Source organism: Cibotium barometz, chromosome 27 (assembly GCF_041138505.1).
Source record: "Cibotium barometz isolate CiBa-2024 chromosome 27, ASM4113850v1, whole genome shotgun sequence".
NCBI classification, from domain to species: domain Eukaryota; kingdom Viridiplantae; phylum Streptophyta; class Polypodiopsida; order Cyatheales; family Cibotiaceae; genus Cibotium; species Cibotium barometz.
In genome coordinates, this window is record NC_141072.1 from 24,608,817 (window position 1) to 24,617,851 (window position 9,035).

Consider the following 9,035-nt stretch of genomic DNA (forward strand, 5'->3'; position numbering starts at 1 on the left):
AGAGAGAGAGAGAGAGAGAGAGAGAGAGAGAGATAAGAATAGAAGAGAGAAAGCCGATAGAACATAGACCTGAAAAGACCAAACCCCTTCTTAGGAATATATATTATTCCTCCGGAATCTTTTACAAAGTGTGTTGGCTGATTAAATTCAGCATGGTATCACCATCAAACAAGATTGAAAACAAATTCTTTGGAATCTCCTAATTTGTACATGATGGCTTACCATACACGCACAAGAGTTCGAGAAACTCACCTATCTGTGTGCCACCCCAATGGCTACCAATGGGTCACACAACCGGTTGTCTTCTCTTGTGTTTTGGATGCACACAAGAGTGTAGTCCTTCAAAGAATAATTCAATGAGCTTTTCTTCAAGGGCTTTAAAACACTTTCTCGCGTACACTTTGGGCATCACCTCTGCCACGATGTGATAGTCTTCTCTTTGCAAAGGAATCTCCACACTTGATAGAGTAGCTTTAGCCTCCTTGTCTTCTTGCTCTCAAGCTCTAAGTGTTGTTTCTCCTTGTCACAAAAATGATTATGAAGTTATTTCTTCTTAAATCTACATAAATGACTTTCTTACCTCTCCTCACATATGCATAATGAGGATAGCTAGCCTCTTTTATAGTAAAATTCTTTTGCCTTTTTTCAAAAATAGAAAGAGATGGTCTAAAAGTGCATCTCCCTCTTGAAAATAGAAAGAGATGGTTTATAAAAGTGCATCTTCCTCTTGAAAATAGAAAGAGATGGTCTAACCTTCGTTGAGCCATGTGGCTGATGTACATTCTTTACATATAATATAAAACACCATTTCACGAAAAAAAAAGAGTTATATTAAACGTCTTCAAAAGACCCAATGTGTCTATGAGACAAAAAGAGATACAAATAGTGTCCATGTATAGTACAAACGAAGAGAGAGAGAGAGAGAGAGAGAGAGAGAGAGAGAGAGAGAGAGAGAGAGAGAGAGAGAGAGAGAGAGAGATGTGAAAGCTCAAGTGTATATTTCACAAATCAATGATGGTTGCTTAATTGATAGGAGAGTTGTTCACTCACCAAGTATAATGCTTTTGTAGGCTTGCAGCCTTATCTTTTGACCCATACAAATACCACTCTCTAATGAGTGTATGACATGTGGCACACTTATCCACTTATAAGAATGTGATCACACACTACTATAACAATAACCCTTTTAGGGGATGTTCACACACCCATACGGACAACAAACAAGGATTCACACACACAAGGGGACGCACACATGAGATTCCCAACCCCAACAAAGAAGAATGGCACATTGAAGCCCAACCAAGGAGGAGCCAAGTAATAGTGCCGAAGTGGAATTGAAGTTCTTTGTAGCAATTGAGAAAATTTGTGCAAAGACAAACCATTCTTCAACCCTTGACGGCTCATGGATCATCAATAGTGGCATCCCAACACATGACTAATTATAAGGATTGGTATACATTTCTGCGGCTAGTAGAAGATGCCATCCTTGTAGCGTGAGAATAATGTCAAATGCCTAGTTTAAGGCACAGGCACTATTTCTTTTGTTTTGAGCAATGGTGATACTAAAAAGCTTTTGGATGCTCTCTATGTACCAGATATCAAGAGGAATATGCTCTCCGTCCACAGCCATCACTTACCATGACATGAGAGTTCACTTTGATCAAATTGGTGAAATCATCTTGGATGCAAGCGGCACTATATTGGAAGAGAAACCAAGCGAAATAACCTCTGAGTTGTCAGTGTCAATGATCAAGGCTTCCAACCACACCAGTAAGCCCCCCGTGTCCCATGCCTCTTAGACCTTCTCCAAAGGACCATCAAAACAGCAGGTGCCCAAAGCTGCTAGGTATACCACAGCTACTACTGGCTTAACTGTACCTATTGTACCAGCTACCACATCATCATTAGAGCCTGCAAAAGCTGTTTGTACAGCCAAACCACTTTAATACATGGCTGTACCTCCTGCTGAACGTGGTCGATCAGCTCCTGTGAAGCCCAGGGTACCCATGAGCACCGCAAAGACCAATACCTGCTGGAGAAAAGCATTTCAAGTGAAGAATTATACCACAAACAACATTTAAATGCAAGGTAAGTGATGAAACACCTTAAGAAGGGGTAGGGGCAGGGAAGGGGGGGTTGGTTCCCTTCGTGCAACTGTTAAGGTCTTGAGATTATGTGGTTTCATCTTTCATGCTCAAGTGTGTTTAGTTAAATCAATGGTTAATCCTCCCAAGATCTACGCTCCCTGCTACAAATTGCATGGAACAAGGACATGGCTCTCAAGTTGAAGCCAATGGAGAAGCTAACGCAACAAGAGGATGAGTTTACAAAGTCATGGGCTTTATGAAACAAAAAGTTGATGGCACCCATTCCACATGCTAGGAACAAGTGTGTGGGTAGCATTCATCTTTAAATTCTATGAAGATTGAAAAGATGTTTCCAATATCCTATCCAGCACTCAATAGAAGAGTTCAATTGGACATGAAGTCGATGATCCAAGCAAAGCTTTGGAGATTTTTCCTTGGTTCAATATCTTTTTGGCTAAAAGTTGGACCTTGCAAGCAGTTTAAATGTCATGTGCATGCACATGGACATGCTTAATCCCAGGCTAATCCCTAATTTACAACAAGATAAACATCAAGATTTGAGCAATATATGCTGTCTCACAGGCTTGATGAAGGCTAGAGGTGGGACCAGAACCTTGTTGGCCAAGTGTTGGAGGTCGTGTATTTCCAATCTGCAGCATCAATATTTATGAGTGTCAATCAAGCTCGCCGACAGCAAGTTGGCCAATTGATTAATTCCTCCAAGAGCCTATAAAAGGCATACTATTGCTCATCGTTAGTTCTCTCTCCCCCCTATGGAGATTGGTCATTAGATAGACCTTTGGGGTTGCTAAGGCAACCAGAGATTAATGTACTTTTTGTATCATATGAATATATTGAATACACAGCCATCTCTCTCTATTCTCTGTCTATGTTCATTGTTCTTGCATCAAGAATTCCTATGCACTGCTTAGGGCTAAAAAGAAGACTCCCAGAGCTTTCGTATGTGACACCAATGTCACATGCTGAAAGAAGACTCCCAAGCTTCCACATGTGACATTGGTGTCACATGCGGAAGCTCTGGGAGTCCTCTTTCAGCTCTATGCACTGCATAGGAACTCTTGATGCAAGAACAATCAACATGGACAAAGAAGAGAGAGAGAGATAGAGATGGACCAGAACCCTGTCGGCCAAGGGTTGGAGGTCGTGTACTTCCAGTCGGCAGCATCAATATATATACGAGTGTGTCCATCGAGCTCACCAACAGCAGGTTGGCCAGTTGATTAATAGAAGACTCCCAGAGCTTCCGCATGTAACACCAATGTCACATGCCGAAAGAAGACTCCCAAAGCTTCCGCGTGTGACAGCAGCTGTCACACGCGGAAGCTTTGGGAGTGCGGAAGCTTTGGGAGTCTTCTTTCGGCATGTGACATTGGTGTTACATGCGGAAGCTCTGGGCAGCTGTCACACGTGGAAGCTTTGGGAGTCTTCTTTCGGCATGTGACATTGGTGTTACATGCGGAAGCTCTGGGAGTCTTCTATTAATCAACTGGCCAACCGCGGCAACCCTAAGCACTACATAGGAACTCTTGATGCAAGAACAATCAGCATAGATAAAGAACAGATAGAAAGAAAGTTGTATTAACGTCTACAAAAGGCCAAAATAACCTATGAGACCAAAAGGTTACATCCTATCCATGATCCTATCCATGAAATACATCATAATGGGTACTAAAAATAAAAATCAAAGAAAGTAATAAGAGCTAAAATGTCATATCTCATCCCAAAACAAAGTGTCCAACTTTCATATCACCCTAAAATATCCCGCATAGGACACTGCAACATGGCACCCAATGTAGTAGAGTTGGGCCGGCAGGAGAAAGTCCTATGGTGGTAGGAGATGATGGCTCTGATCCTCCTGTAGTGATGCGAACATGAGCGGGGACCATGAGGCCGAGGGCGTCATCGCTATGCATAGCTCAATGGCTCTGTCTAGTGTCACTCCTCTTGGCCGAGCTCCCGCATCAGCGGGAAGGTCGGGTGTAGTGGGTGAATCTGTCCTCCTCGTCACTCTGGTCTAGAAGAAGTCAGTGAGAGCTCTCTGTACTGGTCCTGTGATGGGTACCGCACATTGGGCTTTGATGCATTCGCATTATCACATTGCTTCCTGTTTGGGCATGCATTTGCAATATGCTCAATGCTACCATAAGTAGAGCATTTCCCCTCGCTCATATATTGCTTTTTCTGCTCCGGAGTGAGACCATAGTCTCTCACTTGGAAGGGACGCTTCTTGGTAGACTTATTTTTAGCCTTTGGACCATTTTTATCTTGGTTTTGGCCTTTTCTGATGGCTGTCCATTATTTTGCATGTTTTGGACAGCCCTCTCTTTGCCTTGAAATGAGGGTTTAGCCTTATTGGATTGACTCAACTTGAGTTCCAATTGCTCCGTGGCAATGGCAGCTGTGATTAGTTGGTGTAAGGTGTGACCAAGATACATTTGTAGTCCCGCTTTGTACACGGGTTACAATCCTGATTGAAACCTTCTTTCCTTTTCGCCTCGGTGACGCATAAATGGAGACACCTCCAAATGCACTTTCCAAAACATTTGCATATATGCATTCACTGTTTCTCTCTCATTTTGCTTCACCCAATCCCACTTCATTGTCATCTCATTCAATGCATTGGGAGGCAAGAATTGGGCATAGAACCTCTGCTTGAACTCTTCCCATGATCTAACAAGATTCTGTTAAATCTTCTCCTCCATGAACCACCAATGGGTAGTAGTGCCTTTCATGAATATGCTTATATATTGGATCATGGATTTTTGAGTGAAATCCTCATCACTAAAAGAAACATCAAATTGGGTAATAAAAGCAAGTGTCTTTAATGCATCATATTCCCCATGATATGCGTCAAACTTCACGGATTTGTCTCTGGCTTTGAAGCCACGAGACTTGATGCATTGCCTGCATCTCAACATGTTTTCTCGCATGTTTTTCCATTGGGACAACCCTTGTGACTGGCATGGAACAAAAGGTGATGCATTAGGCATAGATACATGTGTCCTATAAACATGAGGCATGGCTGGCACTTCAACACACATTGGTGCATTTTCACCCATAGCTTCCCCCCCTCGAGCACACTAGAAGGCATGAGTGGCATGAGAGATACGCAGAACACCTGCACCAACAGAAAATTGCAGCCCATGTTGCATGTATTGTGCATGCACATTTTCAACCGGCAATGCCATAATCATATATCCTTCACGGGCTACATAAAGTACTCCTGCATGGCATGAAGTTGCCGATGGTTCCTCTCCAATAGCATGAGGATTCATCCTCTTAGACATAAGTTCTTGTTCGAGCACCTGTGGGATGGTTGCCTTTTCTGCATAGACATCCTAGGTACAAGCCAAGTATGAACGTGCTACATCCCTCAATTGCATGTGCAATTATTGAGCAATCATTGCCATTGCATGCTCCATATAAGATTCAGCTTTTTTGACCTTCAAACGATCATGAACCAATGGATCCTCGCGGCGGTAGAGCTTCAATTCTTCTTCTTGTGCATAAAGAAGAGCCTGCATACGAGTAAGTTTAGCCCTTAAGGCTATGGACTCTTCTTCCTGCATTTTCTCTTTGCCACAAGACAGCTGTCCCACATATTCATGTTCCCTAATGTGCACCACGTGAGTTTGCTCATCTTGTAAAGCATTGGAAGCATGCATTTCATTGTCCCCGTCTCTAGTGTTAGCATCTCCAACATTCACTGTATGGCTGTCCATAGTGTTCTAAGTATAGAGCCAACTAGTGTTCGCGGGGTGATCATCTTTCACGATAGACATGAAAGAGAACCGTATGCTTTGATACCAATGTAATAACTTGGTTGAACACAATGCTAATCAATACACTTAAATGCACCAAGATTTAATGGACAATATGCTCAATACAAAAAGTAATTTACTGAATTAACAGGAGACACACAATGAGCCGGAACGGCCAGCCCCTCCCTCAAATAAAGTATATTGATCTTGAGAGAATCAAGTAAACAGTATCATGGGCGTTTCTGACCAGATTTCCATACCAATGCATATGAATACAGTATTGCAAACAATGTAGTTGTCGATGTAGACTTGCAACTCACACTATCCTCTCAAGTGCCCATGTTTCCTTCCATCTGCTCTCTATTGTTCCACCAACACATGGTAGCAACAATCTGCACGAGAGCATGTAGGACAAGAGAACATTACACAGGGATGTGATCATGGAGTCCGGTTCCTCCTTCCTGCTACTTGCATCCATATAGCGGAAGTCTTCACGATGGAAGCGTTTGGAGTGTTGAATCTTTGATTTGTCGCGATCCTTCGCGACATAAGTCTTCAAGAGGATGAAGGGAACCCTGAGTAAGATTCCCCTATGGTTCAACTTGAAAAAGGAAGGCTGAAATTAGGGTATCAAAAATTACAGCAAAAATAAGAGCTGTTTTGTTGAATTTCACTCATTGGTGGTAGTGTGTGGGAGAGTGAACATGTCACCAATTGGCTGACCATTTGGTCCATCTCCAGTTTTTGTGTCTCGTTCACTTGACGCCAGGCCGGTGTCTCATGTGAAGAGGCCAGTATTTTGCTGACATGGACGGGAGCCAGACTGGTGCCACCCGTGTGTTAACAGGAAGGTGTCGTATGGACGGGAGCTAGACTGGTGCCACCCGTGTATGACCTGGACTGTGTTCGATCCATGGGATTGTCACGCCATGGAAGAGCCAGTATTCGTGCCGTGTCTTACCTATGGGACTGTCACTCCATAGTGAAAAAAAGAGGCTCGTGCCTGGAATTGTGTCTTACCTATGGGACTGTCACTCCACAGGAAGACCAGGATTTATGTTTTACGTCATGCCCTTTTTGTGCCGACAGATATTTTGTACTTGTTCCATGAATGGGAGATATGTCCATGATACTGTTTGCACATGCACTCATGTTTTGCATGTTTGAAACCGTTTTCGCATGACTTGTATTTTTGTGTTTGCCTGTTTGACATGTCACTCACTGAGCGAGGACGCCTGCCAGTGAGTCGTGAAGTTTGCTCTGTCTTCTGACGAGTTTTGGTGCATGTGAACAGGTGGTAAGTATATTGCACATGTTGGTTTAATAGTTTAATTTCTAACCTTTCATTTTATAAGGTTATTTGTTCACACTCACTTAAAAGTGGGCACCCCCTTTGGGCACCCACTTAGGGGCCAAGGTGGGGAGCCACACTTGACTTGTGTGTGTGTGGGGGTGGGTGCATGGTCACCTACCCACACCACCTTGGAACTGGCCGCCCACATGCAAACGTGGGGAGCCAGCCAACTCTATTCGTGCAACTCCCTCTCCAACCCTTACAAAAGGAAGCCACCACCTCCATCGTACGATATCAGCGATCGTTTCCACCATCTATACCGGCGATCATTTTCATCATCAATCCGGCAACCATCTCTACGCTTCTGCTTCTAGGCGGCTGCTGAATTGTCTGCGCTGCTCCTCTGCAAGTGACTGGCTGCCACTTCAGTAGGCTGCGCATGCTGCCACCCTTAGCAGGTTTGGCTACTTTCTCTGCAGGCAGCTGTGCGCCTGTTCTCCAGTCATCTGCGTTTCTGCATACTGGCAGTGGTGGCTGAGCCCAAACTGACTGCTACAGCCAGTCAATGTACACTAGCAACAACAGGCAGCCTTTCCCTTTCGGCTGTGTTCCATCCTCCATACAGGCTGTGCAGGCTACATGGTTGTGCTCCTGCAGGCGGCTGTCCACAGTAGACTTCTCCTATTCTGCAGGGGCGATGGCTGTACCCTGTTTACAAACAGCTCCTGCTTCTTCTCCCTCAGGCGACTGTACCTTCCACGCGTGGCTGCTGCTCCTCAGTTGGTAGCTGTATTCCTACATGAATGGGAGAGAATTAGGGTTAGGGTTTCATGTGAGAGACAAACACACAGAGAGAGAAGAAGAGAGAGAGAGAGAGTTGTGGGGATAAGTCAACTCAGCATTGTGAGTGTGTGACTCCCCTATCACACATGTATATTGCACTAGTACACATAGTGCACTTAGTACATTAAAAGTACTAAGTGTACTATGTACTATAACTTATGGGCTTGTACACACTAAGGTGGGCATAATGCCTTTACCCCAACAACCTCCCACTTAAAGGCAAAGTGCCCTTAAATGAAGGAAAAGAAAAATCAGCATGTACATGATAATATACAAGGCCATATCAAGGCTGAAACTGGCCTCATCCACCAATGCCCATCAAGTGTCTGCAATGAGCAAACCGCTCCGGAGGCAAACTCTTTGTCAACAGATCAGCCGGGTTGTCATCCGTATGAATCTTAACAAGCTGAATTTGCTTGTTCTCTATCACCTCTCTGATGAAGTGATACTTCACATCCACATGCTTCGTCTTTGCATGAAAGACAGGGTTCTTTGCCAACTGGATGGCACTCTGACTGTCACAATGCAACAATGGAATATCCCCTGTATAACCCAAATCAACCACTAACCGAGATAGCCATAATGCCTCCTTGCAAGCCTCTGTGGCTGCAATATACTCGGCCTCTGTAGTAGATAAGGCAGTGCACTTCTGCATCCTGGATATCCATGACACAGCACCTCCTGTGAATGTAAACACATAACCGGTAGTAGACTTCCGGTTATCTGGATGACCGGCATAATCCGAATCCGTGTAACCATGCACTAATGCATCCTGTTTGCCAAAGCAAATGCACATATCCTGTGTGCCCTTCAGGTATCTCATGACACCTTTCACTGGTTCCCAATGCTTCTTGCCAGGGTTGGCCATGTATCTAGAAACCACTCCCACTGCAAAAGCAATGTCCAGCCTAGTAGCAACCATGGCATACATGAGACTGCCACAAGATGAAGCATACGGAATCTTGGCCATATCAGCCCTGCCACTATCTGACTGTGGGCTGTCCATAGCACTGAGTTTCACATATGGAG

General features: G+C 44.2%; 1 long non-coding RNA gene across 1 annotated transcript; it reads right to left on the reverse strand.

The window, feature by feature from the left end:
• Positions 1-1,028: 1,028 nt before the first annotated feature.
• LOC147623208 (uncharacterized) lies at positions 1,029-2,681 on the reverse strand. Its single transcript, XR_015269408.1, has 2 exons — positions 1,960-2,681; positions 1,029-1,878 (listed from the first exon to the last, which is right to left on the reverse strand). It is a non-coding gene; the product is annotated as an uncharacterized LOC147623208 (long non-coding RNA).
• Between the last annotated feature and the right edge of the window lie 6,354 nt (positions 2,682-9,035).